The sequence below is a fragment of the Cyanistes caeruleus genome, chromosome 3 (genome assembly GCF_971803275.1).
Source record: "Cyanistes caeruleus chromosome 3, bCyaCae1.hap1.1, whole genome shotgun sequence".
Taxonomy (NCBI): Eukaryota; Metazoa; Chordata; class Aves; order Passeriformes; family Paridae; genus Cyanistes; species Cyanistes caeruleus.
The window spans coordinates 114880818-114897315 of record NC_141703.1 but is presented as its reverse complement, the minus strand read 5'-3'; the positions used below and the strand labels follow the sequence as shown (position 1 = coordinate 114897315).

The following is a 16498-nucleotide window of genomic DNA, read 5'->3' as shown; positions in this document are numbered from 1 at the left end:
CACAAAATCTAAGAAAAATTCCTCAAAATACTTCAACTCTCCTCAAAACCACACAAAGTCCTTGAAAAGGCCCACCAAATTCCAGAAAAATCTTGACCAAATTCCCTACATCTTCTCAAAACTCTACAAATTTCAACAAAAATCCCACCAAATCTCCACAAATTCTTACAAAATACATGAAAAATCACAGATAATTCCTCAATTCTCTGCAGAATCTCACAAAATTCCAGAAAAGACCCTCAAAGTTCCACCAACATCCCACAAAATGTCCACAAATGTCCACAAAATCCAAGAAAAATCCCACAAAATTCCCTAATTCTTCTAAAACACGACCAAATTCTAGAAAAATAGCCCACCAAATCTCCACAAATTCCCACAAAATACATGAAAAATCCCTCAAGATCCCTAAATCGCCTCAATATCCCACAAAATTCCACAAAAATCACACAAAACCTCCACAAGTTTCCACAAAATCTAAGAAAAATTCCTCAAAATACTTCAACTCTCCTCAAAACCACACAAAGTCCTTGAAAAGGCCCACCAAATTCCACAAAAATCCCACAAAATGACCTAAATCATTCCAAAACTCTACCAAATTCCACAAAAATCCCACCAAATCTCCACAAATTCTTACAAAATACATGAAAAATCACAGACAATTCCTCAATTCTCTGCAGAATCTCACAAAATTCCAGAAAAGACCCTCAAAATTCCACAAACATCCCACAAAATCTCCTCAAAATCCAACAAAATTCCAGGAAAAATCCCACAACATTCCCGAAATCTTCTCAAAACACGACCAAATTCTAGAAAAAAATCCCACCAAATCTCCACTAATTCCCACAAAATACATGAAAAATCCCTCAAGATCCCTAAATCGCCTCAATATCCCACAAAATTCCACAAAAATCACACAAAACCTCCACAAGTTTCCACAAAATCTGAAAAAAATTCCCTCCAACTTCTTCAAGTCTCCTCCAAATCCCACAAAATTCAAGAAAAATCCCACAAAATTCCACAAAAATCCCACAAAATTCCATAAATCTTCTCAAAACCCAACCAAATTCCTGCAACATCTCACAAAATCTCCACCAATTTCCACAACATGTAGGGAAAATACCTAAAAATTATTCGTCTCCTCCAAATCCCACAAAAATCCCACCAAATTCCAGAACCATCTCACAAAATCTCAACAAATTGCCACTAAATTCAAGAAAACTCTCACAAAGTTCTTGAAAGCCCCTCAAAATTCCAGAAAAATGCCACAAAATTCCCTACATCTTCTAAAAACCCAACCACATTCCTGCAACATCCCACAAAATCTCTGGAAATTTCCACAAAATTCAAGAAGACTCTCTCAAAATACTTGAAAGCCCCTCAAAATTCCAGAAAAATGCCACAAAATTCCCTACATCTTCTCAAAACCCAACCACATTCCTGCAACATCTCACAAAATCTCCACCAATATCCAAAAAATTCAAGAAAAATCCCTCCAAATTCTTCAAGTCTCGTACAAATCCCAGAAAAATCCCACAAAATTCCAGAAACATCCCACAAAATCTCCTCAATATCACCAAACATTCTGGAAAAGCCCCTCAAAATTACAGAAAAATGCCACAAAATTCCCTAAATCTTCTCAAAACATTACAAAATTCCACAGACATCTCACAAAATCTCCACCAATTTCCAAAAAATTCAAGAAAAATCCCGCAAAATTCTTCAAGTCTCCACCAAATCCCACAAAATTCAAGAGAAATCCTCAAAATTCCACAAAAATCCCACAAAATTCCTTCCATCTTCTCAGAACCCAAACAAACTCCTGCAACATCTCACAAAATCTCCACCAATTTCCAAACAATTCGAGAAAAATCCCTCCAACTTCTTCAAGTCTCCTCCAAATCCCACAAAATTCAAGAGAATTCCTCAAAATTCCACAAAAATCCCACAAAATTCCTGCAACATCTCACAAAATCTCTGGAAATTTCCACAAAATTCAAGAAGACTCTCACAAAATACTTGAAAGCTGCTGAAAATTCCACGAAAATCCCACAAAAATTCCTAAATCTTCTCAAAACCCAACCACATTCCTGCAGCATCTCACAAAATCTCCACCAATATCCAAAAAATTCAAGAAAATTCCCTCCAAATTCTTCAAGTCTCTTCCAAATCCCACAAAATTCAAGACAAATCCTCCAAATCCCACAAAAATCCCACCAAATTCCAGAACCATCTCACAAAATCTCAACAAATTTCCACTAAATTCAAGAAAACACTCGCAAAATTCTTGAAAGCCCTTCAAAATTGCAGAAAAATGCCACAAACTTCCCTAAATCTTCTCAAAACCCAACCAAATTCCTGCAACATCTCACAAAATCTCCACCAATTTCCAAAAAATTCAAGAAAAATCTGGCAAAATTCTTCAAGTCTCCTCCAAATCCCACAAACATGCCACAAACATGCCACAAACATCCCACAAACATCCCACGAAATTCAAGAGAAATCCCACAAAATTCAAAAGAAATCGCCCCAAAATCCACCAAAATCATCCCAAAATCCACCAAAATCATCCCAAAATCCACCAAAATCATTCCGAAATCCACCAAAATCATCCCAAAATCCACCAAAATCCACCCAAAAACATACCAAACTCACCCCAAAATCCATAAAAATCGCCCCAAAATCCACCAAAATCATCCCAAAATCCACCAAAATCATTCCGAAATCCAACAAAATCCACAAAGATCACCCCAAAATGCCCCAAAATCCATCAAAATAACCCCAAAATGCCCCAATATCCACCAAACCCCCCAAAAATCGTCCCAGACTCCATCAAAATCCACCAAAATCTCCCCAAAATCCATCAAAATCATCCCTAAATCCACCAAAATCCACCATAATTCACAAAAATCATCCCAAAATCCCCCGAAATCCCTCCTAAACCCCCTAAATCTCCCCTAGGACCCCTCCAGGACCCCCCAAATTCCCCCAGGAACTCCCAAATCCCCCCAGGACCCCCCCCGGACCCCCACCTTGAAGGAGGGCAGCCTCAGGGCCCCCCGCAGGCCGGAACCCCCCCTCCCCCCCCAGGCCCAGTCCACGAGGGAGAGGAGGGTGGGGGTGGCTCCTTCGGCCTCGCCCGCTCGGGGGCCTCGTCCCGGGCCCGGCCCGACTGGAAGGGCTGCGGGGAAAACGGGGGGTCAGGGGGGGTCTGGGGGGTCCTGGGGGGATTTGGGGGGATTTGAGGGGGTCCTGGGGGGTGTGGGGGGATTTGGGGGGGATTTGGGGGACCGGGAGGGGTCCTGGAGGGGGTTTGAGGGGTTTGAGGGAGGATTGGGGGGGTTTGAGGGGATTTTGGGGGGATATGGGGGGATTTGAGGAGTCCTGGGGGGGATTTGGGGGGCTTTGAGGGGGATTTGGGGGTCCTGGGGGGGATTTGGACGGGTTTGGAGGGGTTTGGGGGTCCTGAGGGGGGGCCTGGGGGGTATTTGGGACCTACGGGTCACCCCGAGTGTCACCGTTGAAAATGGCCAATTGCAGTGTGAGATTTTGAGAGATGGTTCTGGAATTTGGTGGGATTTTTGTGGGATTTTGAGGATTTCTCTTGAATTTTGTGGGATTTGGAGGAGACTTGAAGAATTTGGAGGGAATTTTCTTGAATTTTTTGGATATTGGTGGAGATTTTGTGAGATGCTGCAGGAATGTGGTTGGGTTTTGAGAAGATTTAGGGATTTTTGTGGGATTTTCGTGGAATTTTCAGCAGCTTTCAAGTATTTTGTGAGAGTCTTCTTGAATTTTGTGGAAATTTCCAGAGATTTTGTGGGATGTTGCAGGAATGTGGTTGGGTTTTGAGAAGATGTAGGGAATTTTGTGGGATTTTTGTGGAATTTTGAGGATTTCTCTCGAATTTTGTGGGATTTGGAGGAGACTTGAAGAATTTTGCGGGAATTTTTTTAGATTTTGTGGAAATGTGTGGAGATTTTGTGAGATGTCTGTAGAATTTTGTAATGTTTTGAGAAGATGTAGGGAATTTTGTGGCATTTTTCTGGAATTTTGAGGGGCTTTCAAGAACTTTGTGAGAGTTTTTTTGAATTTTTTGGAAATTTGTTGAGATTTTGTGAGATGGTTCTGGAATTTGGTGGGATATTGAGGAAATTCAGTGAATTCTGAGAGATTTTTCTTGAATTTTGTGGAAATTGTTGGAGATTTTGTGGGATGTTGCAGGAATGTGGTTGGGTTCTGAGAAGATTTAGGGAATTGTGTTAGGCTTGTACAGAATTTGGTGGGATTTCTCTTGAATTTTGTGGGATTTCTATTGAATTTTATGGGATGTTTTTGGGATGTTTGTGAGATGTTTGTGGTACTTGGAGGAGACTTGAAGAATTTTGCGGGATTTTTCTTGAAATGTTTGGAAATTGGTGGAGATTTTGTGAGATGTTGCAGGAATTTGTTTGGGTTCTGAGAAGATGGAAGGAATTTTGTTGGATTTTTGTGGAATTTTGAGGATTTCTCTTGAATTTTGTGGGATTTGGAGGAGACTTGAAGAATTTGGAGGGAATTTTCTTAGATTTTGTGGAAATTTGTTGAGATTTTGTGAGATGGTTCTGGAATTTGGTGGGATATTGAGGAAATTCAGTGAATTTTGAGGGATTTTTCTTGAATTTTGGGGAAATTGTTGGAGATTTTGTGGGATGTTGCAGGAATTTGGTAGGGTTTTGAGAAGATTTATGGAATTTTGTGGCATTTTTCTGCAATTTTGTGAGGCATTTCCAGAATGTTTGGTGATATTGAGGTGATTTGGTGGGATGTATCTGGAATTTTGTGGGATTTTTATGGGATTTGTACGAGACTTGAAGAATTTGGAGGGATTTTTCTTGAATTTTGTGGAAATTGGTGGAGATTTTGTGAGATGTCTGTGGAATTTTGTAATATTTTGAGCAGATTTAGGGAATTTTGTGGCATTTTTCTGGAATTTTGGGGGCTTTTCCAGAATGTTTGGTGATATTGAGTAGATTTTGTGGGTTGTTTCTGGAATTTTGTGGGATTTTTCTGGGATTTGTACGAGACTTGAAGAATTTGGAGGTATTTTTCTTGAATTTTTTGGATATTGGTGGAGATTTTGTGAGATGCTGCAGGAATGTGGTTGGGTTTTGAGAAGATGTAGGGAATTTTGTGGCATTTTTCTGGAATTTTGAGGGGCTTTCAAGAACTTTGTGAGCGTTTTCTTGAATTTAGTGGAAATTTGTTGAGATTTTGTGAGATGGTTCTGGAATTTGGTGGGTTTTTTGTGGGATTTTGAGGATTTCTCTTGAATTTTGTGGGATTTGGAGGAAACTTGAAGAATTTGGAGGGAATTTTCCTGAATTTTTTGGATATTGGTGGAGATTTTGTGAGATGCTGCAGGAATGCGGTTGGGTTTTGAGAAGATTTAGGAATTTTTGTGGGATACTCGTGGAATTTTCAGCAGCTTTCAAGTATTTTGTGAGAGTCTTCTTGAATTTTGTGGAAATTTCCGGAGATTTTGTGAGATGTTGCAGGAATTTGGTGGGATTTTTGTGGGATTTTGAGGATTTCTCTTGAATTTTGTGGGATTTGGAGGAGACTTGAAGAAGTTGGAGGGATTTTTCCTAAATGTTGTGGAAATTGGTGGAGATTTTGTGAGATGTTGCAGGAGTTTGTTTGGGTTTTGAGAAGATGGAAGGAATTTTGTTGGATTTTTGTGGAATTTTGAGGATTTCTCTTGAATTTTGTGGGATTTGGAGGAGACTTGAAGAATTTGGAGGGAATTTTCTTAGATTTTGTGGAAATTTGTTGAGATTTTGTGAGATGGTTCTGGAATTTGGTGGGATATTGAGGAAATTCAGTGAATTTGGAGGGATTTTTCTTGAATTTTGTGGAAATTGTTGGAGATTTTGTGGGATGTTGCAGGAATGTGGTTGGGTTCTGAGAAGATTTAGGGAATTGTGTGGGGCTTGTACAGAATTTGGTGGGATTTCTCTTGAATTTTGTGGGATTTCTATTGAATTTTATGGGATGTTTGTGGGATGTTTGTGAGATGTTTGTAGGATGTTTGTGGTATTTGGAGGAGACTTGAAGAATTTTGCGGGATTTTTCTTGAAATGTTTGGAAATTGGTGGAGATTTTGTGAGATGTTGCAGGAATTTGGTTGGGTTTTGAGAAGATGGAAGGAATTTTGTTGGATTTTTGTGGAATTTTGAGGATTTCTCTTGAATTTTGTGGGATTTGGAGGAGACTTGAAGAATTTTGCGGGAATTTTCTAAGATTTTGTGGAAATTTGTTGAGATTTTGTGAGATGGTTCTGGAATTTGGTGGGATATTGAGGAAATTCAGTGAATTTGGAGGGATTTTTCTTGAATTTTGTGGAAATTGTTGGAGATTTTGTGGGATGTTGCAGGAATTTGGTAGGGTTTTGAGAAGGTTTAGGGAATTTTGTGGCATTTTTCTGCAATTTTGTGAGGCTTTTCCAGAATGTTTGGTGATATTGAGGTGATTTGGTGGGATATTTCTGGAATTTTGTGGGATTTTTCTGGGATTTGTGCGAGACTTGAAGAATTTTGCGGGATTTTTCTTGAATTGTTTGGAAATTGTTGGAGATTTTGTGAGATGTTGCAGGAGTTTGTTTGGGTTTTGAGAAGATGTAGGGAATTTTGTGGCATTTTTCTGGAATTTTGAGGGGCTTTCAAGAACTTTGTGAGAGTTTTCTTGAATTTAGTGGCAATTTGTTGAGATTTTGTGAGATGGTTCTGGAATTTGGTGGGATTTTTGTGGGATTTGGAGGATTTGTCTTGAATTTTGTGGGATTTGGAGGAAACTTGAAGAATTTGGAGGGAATTTTCTTGAATTTTTTGGATATTGGTGGAGATTTTGTGAGATGCTGCAGGAATGCGGTTGGGTTTTGAGAAGATTTAGAGATTTTTGTGGGATTTTCGTGGAATTTTCAGCAGCTTTCAAGTATTTTGTGAGAGTCTTCTTGAATTTTGTGGAAATTTCCGGAGATTTTGTGAGATGTTGCAGGAATTTGGTGGGATTTTTGTGGGATTTTGAGGATTTCTTTTGAATTTTGTGGGATTTGGAGGAGACTTGAAGAAGTTGGAGGGATTTTTCCTAAATGTTGTGGAAATTGGTGGAGATTTTGTGAGATGTTGCAGGAGTTTGTTTTGGTTTTGAGAAGATGGAAGGAATTTTGTAGGATTTTTGTGGAATTTTGAGGATTTCTCTTGAATTTTGTGGGATTTGGAGGAGACTTGAAGAATTTGGAGGGAATTTTCTTAGATTTTGTGGAAATGTGTGGAGATTTTGTGAGATGTCTGTGGAATTTTGTAATGTTTTGAGAAGATGTAGGGAATTTTGTGGCATTTTTCTGGAATTTTGAGGGGCTTTCAAGAACTTTGTGAGCGTTGTCTTGAATTTAGTGGAAATTTGTTGAGATTTTGTGAGATGGTTCTGGAATTTGGTGGGATATTGAGGAAATTCAGTGAATTTTGAGAGATTTTTCTTGAATTTTGTGGAAATTGTTGGAGATTTTGTGGGATGCTGCAGGAATGCGGTTGGGTTTTGAGAAGATTTAGGGAATTGTGTGGGGCTTGTACAGTATTTTGTGCGATTTCTTTTGAATTTTATGGGATTTCTCTTGAATTTTGTGGGATGCTTGTGGGATGTTTGTGGGATGTTTGTGGGATGTTTGTGGTATTTGGAGGAGACTTGAAGAATTTTGCAGGATTTTTCTTGAATTGTTTGGAAATTGGTGGAGATTTTGTGAGATGTTGCAGGAATTTGTTTGGGTTCTGAGAAGATGGAAGGAATTTTGTTGGATTTTTGTGGAATTTTGAGGATTTCTCTTGAATTTTGTGGGATTTGGAGGAGACTTGAAGAATTTTGCGGGATTTTTCTTGAATTTTATGGAAATTGGTGGAGATTTTGTGAGATGTCTGTAGAATTTTGTAATGTTTTGAGCAGATTTAGGGAATTTTGTGGCATTTTTCTGTAATTTTGAGGGGCTTTTCCAGAATGTTTGGTGATATTGAGGATATTTTGCGGGATGTTTCTGGAATTTTGTGGGATTTTTCTGGGATTTGTACGAGACTTGAAGAATTTTGCGGGATTTTTCTTGAATTTTGTGGCTATTGGTGGAGATTTTGTGAGATGTTGCAGGAGTTTGTTTGGGTTTTGAGAAGATGTAGGGAATTTTGTGGCATTTTTCTGGAATTTTGAGGGGCTTTCAAGAACTTTGTGAGAGTTTTCTTGAATTTAGTGGCAATTTGTTGAGATTTTGTGAGATGGTTCTGGAATTTGGTGGGATTTTTGTGGGATTTGGAGGATTTGTCTGGAATTTTGTGGGATTTGGAGGAAACTTGAAGAATTTGGAGGGAATTTTCTTGAATTTTTTGGATATTGGTGGAGATTTTGTGAGATGCTGCAGGAATGCGGTTGGGTTTTGAGAAGATTTAGAGATTTTTGTGGGATTTTCGTGGAATTTTCAGCAGCTTTCAAGTATTTTGTGAGAGTCTTCTTGAATTTTGTGGAAATTTCCGGAGATTTTGTGAGATGTTGCAGGAATTTGGTGGGATTTTTGTGGGATTTTGAGGATTTCTTTTGAATTTTGTGGGATTTGGAGGAGACTTGAAGAAGTTGGAGGGATTTTTCCTAAATGTTGTGGAAATTGGTGGAGATTTTGTGAGATGTTGCAGGAGTTTGTTTGGGTTTTGAGAAGATGGAAGGAATTTTGTAGGATTTTTGTGGAATTTTGAGGATTTCTCTTGAATTTTGTGGGATTTGGAGGAGACTTGAAGAATTTGGAGGGAATTTTCTTAGATTTTGTGGAAATTTGTTGAGATTTTGTGAGATGGTTCTGGAATTTGGTGGGATATTGAGGAAATTCAGTGAATTTGGAGGGATTTTTCTTGAATTTTGTGGAAATTGTTGGAGATTTTGTGGGATGTTGCAGGAATTTGGTAGGGTTTTGAGAAGATTTATGGAATTTTGTGGCATTTTTCTGCAATTTTGTGAGGCTTTCCCAGAATGTTTGGTGATATTGAGGTGATTTGGTGGGATGTTTCTGGAATTTTGTGGGATTTTTCTGGGATTTGTACGAGACTTGAAGAATTTTGCGGGATTTTTCTTGAATTTTGTGGAAATTGTTGGAGATTTTGTGGGATGTTGCAGGAATGTGGTTGGGTTTTGAGAAGATGTAGGGAATTTCGTGGCATTTTTCTGGAATTTTGAGGGGCTTTCAAGAACTTTGTGAGCGTTTTCTTGAATTTAGTGGAAATTTGTTGAGATTTTGTGAGATGGTTCTGGAATTTGGTGGGATTTTTGTGGGATTTGGAGGATTTGTCTTGAATTTTGTGGGATTTGGAGGAGACTTGAAGAATTTTGCGGGAATTTTCTTGAATTTTTTGGAAATGTGTGGAGATTTTGTGAGATGTCTGTAGAATTTTGTAATGTTTTGAGAAGATGTAGGGAATTTTGTGGCATTTTTCTGGAATTTTGAGGGGCTTTCAAGAACTTTGTGAGTGTTTTCTTGAATTTAGTGGAAATTTGTTGAGATTTTGTGAGATGGTTCTGGAATTTGGTGGGATATTGAGGAAATTCAGTGAATTTTGAGAGATTTTTCTTGAATTTTGTGGAAATTGTTGGAGATTTTGTGGGATGCTGCAGGAATGCGGTTGGGTTTTGAGACGATTTAGGGAATTGTGTGGGGCTTGTACAGGATTTTGTGCGATTTCTTTTGAATTTTATGGGATTTCTCTTGAATTTTATGGGATGTTTGTGGGATGTTTGTGGGATGTTTGTGGGATGTTTGTGGTATTTGGAGGAGACTTGAAGAATTTTGCGGGATTTTTCTTGAATTGTTTGGAAATTGGTGGAGATTTTGTGAGATGTTGCAGGAATTTGTTTGGGTTCTGAGAAGATGGAAGGAATTTTATGGGATTTTTGTGGAATTTTGAGGATTTCTCTTGAATTTTGTGGGATTTGGAGGAGACTTGAAGAATTTTGCGGGATTTTTCTTGAATTTTGTGGAAATTGGTGGAGATTTTGTGAGATGTCTGTGGAATTTTGTAATGTTTTGAGCAGATTTAGGGAATTTTGTGGCATTTTTCTGTAATTTTGAGGGGCTTTTCCAGAATGTTTGGTGATATTGAGGAGATTTTGTGGGATGTTTCTGGAATTTTGTGGGATTTTTCTGGGATTTGTACGAGACTTGAAGAATTTTGCGGGATTTTTCTTGAATTGTTTGGAAATTGTTGGAGATTTTGTGAGATGTTGCAGGAGTTTGTTTGGGTTTTGAGAAGATGTAGGGAATTTTGTGGCATTTTTCTGGAATTTTGAGGGGCTTTCAAGAACTTTGTGAGAGTTTTCTTGAATTTAGTGGCAATTTGTTGAGATTTTGTGAGATGGTTCTGGAATTTGGTGGGATTTTTGTGGGATTTGGAGGATTTGTCTTGAATTTTGTGGGATTTGGAGGAAACTTGAAGAATTTGGAGGGAATTTTCTTGAATTTTTTGGATATTGGTGGAGATTTTGTGAGATGCTGCAGGAATGCGGTTGGGTTTTGAGAAGATTTAGAGATTTTTGTGGGATTTTCGTGGAATTTTCAGCAGCTTTCAAGTATTTTGTGAGAGTCTTCTTGAATTTTGTGGAAATTTCCGGAGATTTTGTGAGATGTTGCAGGAATTTGGTGGGATTTTTGTGGGATTTTGAGGATTTCTTTTGAATTTTGTGGGATTTGGAGGAGACTTGAAGAAGTTGGAGGGATTTTTCCTAAATGTTGTGGAAATTGGTGGAGATTTTGTGAGATGTTGCAGGAGTTTGTTTTGGTTTTGAGAAGATGGAAGGAATTTTGTAGGATTTTTGTGGAATTTTGAGGATTTCTCTTGAATTTTGTGGGATTTGGAGGAGACTTGAAGAATTTGGAGGGAATTTTCTTAGATTTTGTGGAAATGTGTGGAGATTTTGTGAGATGTCTGTGGAATTTTGTAATGTTTTGAGAAGATGTAGGGAATTTTGTGGCATTTTTCTGGAATTTTGAGGGGCTTTCAAGAACTTTGTGAGCGTTGTCTTGAATTTAGTGGAAATTTGTTGAGATTTTGTGAGATGGTTCTGGAATTTGGTGGGATATTGAGGAAATTCAGTGAATTTTGAGAGATTTTTCTTGAATTTTGTGGAAATTGTTGGAGATTTTGTGGGATGCTGCAGGAATGCGGTTGGGTTTTGAGAAGATTTAGGGAATTGTGTGGGGCTTGTACAGTATTTTGTGCGATTTCTTTTGAATTTTATGGGATTTCTCTTGAATTTTGTGGGATGCTTGTGGGATGTTTGTGGGATGTTTGTGGGATGTTTGTGGTATTTGGAGGAGACTTGAAGAATTTTGCAGGATTTTTCTTGAATTGTTTGGAAATTGGTGGAGATTTTGTGAGATGTTGCAGGAATTTGTTTGGGTTCTGAGAAGATGGAAGGAATTTTGTTGGATTTTTGTGGAATTTTGAGGATTTCTCTTGAATTTTGTGGGATTTGGAGGAGACTTGAAGAATTTTGCGGGATTTTTCTTGAATTTTATGGAAATTGGTGGAGATTTTGTGAGATGTCTGTAGAATTTTGTAATGTTTTGAGCAGATTTAGGGAATTTTGTGGCATTTTTCTGTAATTTTGAGGGGCTTTTCCAGAATGTTTGGTGATATTGAGGATATTTTGCGGGATGTTTCTGGAATTTTGTGGGATTTTTCTGGGATTTGTACGAGACTTGAAGAATTTTGCGGGATTTTTCTTGAATTTTGTGGCTATTGGTGGAGATTTTGTGAGATGTTGCAGGAGTTTGTTTGGGTTTTGAGAAGATGTAGGGAATTTTGTGGCATTTTTCTGGAATTTTGAGGGGCTTTCAAGAACTTTGTGAGAGTTTTCTTGAATTTAGTGGCAATTTGTTGAGATTTTGTGAGATGGTTCTGGAATTTGGTGGGATTTTTGTGGGATTTGGAGGATTTGTCTGGAATTTTGTGGGATTTGGAGGAAACTTGAAGAATTTGGAGGGAATTTTCTTGAATTTTTTGGATATTGGTGGAGATTTTGTGAGATGCTGCAGGAATGCGGTTGGGTTTTGAGAAGATTTAGAGATTTTTGTGGGATTTTCGTGGAATTTTCAGCAGCTTTCAAGTATTTTGTGAGAGTCTTCTTGAATTTTGTGGAAATTTCCGGAGATTTTGTGAGATGTTGCAGGAATTTGGTGGGATTTTTGTGGGATTTTGAGGATTTCTTTTGAATTTTGTGGGATTTGGAGGAGACTTGAAGAAGTTGGAGGGATTTTTCCTAAATGTTGTGGAAATTGGTGGAGATTTTGTGAGATGTTGCAGGAGTTTGTTTGGGTTTTGAGAAGATGGAAGGAATTTTGTAGGATTTTTGTGGAATTTTGAGGATTTCTCTTGAATTTTGTGGGATTTGGAGGAGACTTGAAGAATTTGGAGGGAATTTTCTTAGATTTTGTGGAAATTTGTTGAGATTTTGTGAGATGGTTCTGGAATTTGGTGGGATATTGAGGAAATTCAGTGAATTTGGAGGGATTTTTCTTGAATTTTGTGGAAATTGTTGGAGATTTTGTGGGATGTTGCAGGAATTTGGTAGGGTTTTGAGAAGATTTATGGAATTTTGTGGCATTTTTCTGCAATTTTGTGAGGCTTTCCCAGAATGTTTGGTGATATTGAGGTGATTTGGTGGGATGTTTCTGGAATTTTGTGGGATTTTTCTGGGATTTGTACGAGACTTGAAGAATTTTGCGGGATTTTTCTTGAATTTTGTGGAAATTGTTGGAGATTTTGTGGGATGTTGCAGGAATGTGGTTGGGTTTTGAGAAGATGTAGGGAATTTCGTGGCATTTTTCTGGAATTTTGAGGGGCTTTCAAGAACTTTGTGAGCGTTTTCTTGAATTTAGTGGAAATTTGTTGAGATTTTGTGAGATGGTTCTGGAATTTGGTGGGATTTTTGTGGGATTTGGAGGATTTGTCTTGAATTTTGTGGGATTTGGAGGAGACTTGAAGAATTTTGCGGGAATTTTCTTGAATTTTTTGGAAATGTGTGGAGATTTTGTGAGATGTCTGTAGAATTTTGTAATGTTTTGAGAAGATGTAGGGAATTTTGTGGCATTTTTCTGGAATTTTGAGGGGCTTTCAAGAACTTTGTGAGTGTTTTCTTGAATTTAGTGGAAATTTGTTGAGATTTTGTGAGATGGTTCTGGAATTTGGTGGGATATTGAGGAAATTCAGTGAATTTTGAGAGATTTTTCTTGAATTTTGTGGAAATTGTTGGAGATTTTGTGGGATGCTGCAGGAATGCGGTTGGGTTTTGAGACGATTTAGGGAATTGTGTGGGGCTTGTACAGGATTTTGTGCGATTTCTTTTGAATTTTATGGGATTTCTCTTGAATTTTATGGGATGTTTGTGGGATGTTTGTGGGATGTTTGTGGGATGTTTGTGGTATTTGGAGGAGACTTGAAGAATTTTGCGGGATTTTTCTTGAATTGTTTGGAAATTGGTGGAGATTTTGTGAGATGTTGCAGGAATTTGTTTGGGTTCTGAGAAGATGGAAGGAATTTTATGGGATTTTTGTGGAATTTTGAGGATTTCTCTTGAATTTTGTGGGATTTGGAGGAGACTTGAAGAATTTTGCGGGATTTTTCTTGAATTTTGTGGAAATTGGTGGAGATTTTGTGAGATGTCTGTGGAATTTTGTAATGTTTTGAGCAGATTTAGGGAATTTTGTGGCATTTTTCTGTAATTTTGAGGGGCTTTTCCAGAATGTTTGGTGATATTGAGGAGATTTTGTGGGATGTTTCTGGAATTTTGTGGGATTTTTCTGGGATTTGTACGAGACTTGAAGAATTTTGCGGGATTTTTCTTGAATTGTTTGGAAATTGTTGGAGATTTTGTGAGATGTTGCAGGAGTTTGTTTGGGTTTTGAGAAGATGTAGGGAATTTTGTTGGATTTTCGTGGAATTTTCAGGATTTCTCTTGAATTTTGTGGGATTTGGAGCAGACTTGAAGAATTTTGCGGGAATTTTCTTAGATTTTGTGGAAATGTGTGGAGATTTTGTGAGATGTCTGTGGAATTTTGTAATGTTTTGAGAAGATGTAGGGAATTTTGTGGCATTTTTCTGGAATTTTGAGGGGCTTTCAAGAACTTTGTGAGCGTTGTCTTGAATTTAGTGGAAATTTGTTGAGATTTTGTGAGATGGTTCTGGAATTTGGTGGGATATTGAGGAAATTCAGTGAATTTTGAGAGATTTTTCTTGAATTTTGTGGAAATTGTTGGAGATTTTGTGGGATGCTGCAGGAATGCGGTTGGGTTTTGAGAAGATTTAGGGAATTGTGTGGGGCTTGTACAGGATTTTGTGCGATTTCTTTTGAATTTTATGGGATTTCTCTTGAATTTTGTGGGATGTTTGTGGGATGTTTGTGGGATGTTTGTGGGATGTTTGTGGTATTTGGAGGAGACTTGAAGAATTTTGCAGGATTTTTCTTGAATTGTTTGGAAATTGGTGGAGATTTTGTGAGATGTTGCAGGAATGTGGTTGGGTTTTGAGAAGATGTAGGGAATTTTGTGGCATTTTTCTGGAATTTTGAGGGGCTTTCAAGAACTTTGTGAGAGTTTTCTTGAATTTAGTGGCAATTTGTTGAGATTTTGTGAGATGGTTCTGGAATTTGGTGGGATTTTTGTGGGATTTGGAGGATTTGTCTTGAATTTTGTGGGATTTGGAGGAAACTTGAAGAATTTGGAGGGAATTTTCTTGAATTTTTTGGATATTGGTGGAGATTTTGTGAGATGCTGCAGGAATGCGGTTGGGTTTTGAGAAGATTTAGAGATTTTTGTGGGATTTTCGTGGAATTTTCAGCAGCTTTCAAGTATTTTGTGAGAGTCTTCTTGAATTTTGTGGAAATTTCCGGAGATTTTGTGAGATGTTGCAGGAATTTTGTGGGATTTTTGTGGGATTTTGAGGAATTCTCTTGAATTTTGTGGGATTTGGAGGAGACTTGAAGAAGTTGGAGGGATTTTTCCTAAATGTTGTGGAAATTGGTGGAGATTTTGTGAGATGTTGCAGGAGTTTGTTTGGGTTTTGAGAAGATGGAAGGAATTTTGTAGGATTTTTGTGGAATTTTGAGGATTTCTCTTGAATTTTGTGGGATTTGGAGGAGACTTGAAGAATTTGGAGGGAATTTTCTTAGATTTTGTGGAAATTTGTTGAGATTTTGTGAGATGGTTCTGGAATTTGGTGGGATATTGAGGAAATTCAGTGAATTTGGAGGGATTTTTCTTGAATTTTGTGGAAATTGTTGGAGATTTTGTGGGATGCTGCAGGAATGCGGTTGGGTTCTGAGAAGATTTAGGGAATTGTGTGGGGCTTGTACCGAATTTGGTGGGATTTCTCTTGAATTTTGTGGGATTTCTATTGAATTTTATGGGATGTTTGTGGGATGTTTGTGAGATGTTTGTAGGATGTTTGTGGTATTTGGAGGAGACTTGAAGAATTTTGCGGGATTTTTCTTGAATTTTGTGGAAATTGGTGGAGATTTTGTGAGATGTTGCAGGAATGTGGTTGGGTTTTGAGAAGATGTAGGGAATTTTGTGGCATTTTTCTGGAATTTTGAGGGGCTTTCAAGAACTTTGTGAGAGTTTTCTTGAATTCAGTGGCAATTTGTTGAGATTTTGTGAGATGGTTCTGGAATTTGGTGGGATTTTTGTGGGATTTGGAGGATTTGTCTTGAATTTTGTGGGATTTGGAGGAGACTTGAAGAATTTGGAGGGAATTTTCTTGAATTTTTTGGATATTGGTGGAGATTTTGTGAGATGCTGCAGGAATGTGGTTGGGTTTTGAGAAGATTTAGGGATTTTTGTGGGATTTTCGTGGAATTTTCAGCAGCTTTCAAGTATTTTGTGAGAGTCTTCTTGAATTTTGTGGAAATTTCCAGAGATTTTGTGGGATGTTGCAGGAATGTGGTTGGGTTTTGAGAAGATTTAGGGAATTGTGTGGGGCTTGTACAGGATTTTGTGCGATTTCTTTTGAATTTTGCGGGATTTTTCTTGAATTTTTTGGAAATTGTTGGAGATTTTGTGGGATGTTGCAGGAATTTGGTAGGGTTTTGAGAAGATTTATGGAATTTTGTGGCATTTTTCTGCAATTTTGTGAGGCTTTTCCAGAATGTTTGGTGATATTGAGGTGATTTGGTGGGATGTTTCTGGAATTTTGTGGGATTTTTCTGGGATTTGTACGAGACTTGAAGAATTTTGCGGGATTTTTCTTGAATTGTTTGGAAATTGTTGGAGATTTTGTGAGATGTTGCAGGAGTTTGTTTGGGTTTTGAGAAGATGTAGGGAATTTTGTGGCATTTTTCTGGAATTTTGAGGGGCTTTCAAGAACTTTGTGAGCGTTTTCTTGAATTTATTGGAAATTTGTTGAGATTTTGTGAGATGGTTCTGGAATTTGGTGGGATTTTTGTG

General features: G+C 37.9%; 1 pseudogene across 1 annotated transcript in view; it reads left to right on the top strand.

Annotated features, from left to right (window-relative positions):
• The first annotated feature begins 3088 nt into the window (after positions 1-3088).
• Positions 3089-16498, top strand: part of LOC147654483 (receptor expression-enhancing protein 3-like) — an 87458-nt pseudogene continuing 74048 nt past the window's right edge. Inside the window, exon 1 of the transcript XR_015285285.1 lies at positions 3089-3196. The product of XR_015285285.1 is annotated as a receptor expression-enhancing protein 3-like (transcript). The remainder of the gene's footprint in view (positions 3197-16498) is intronic.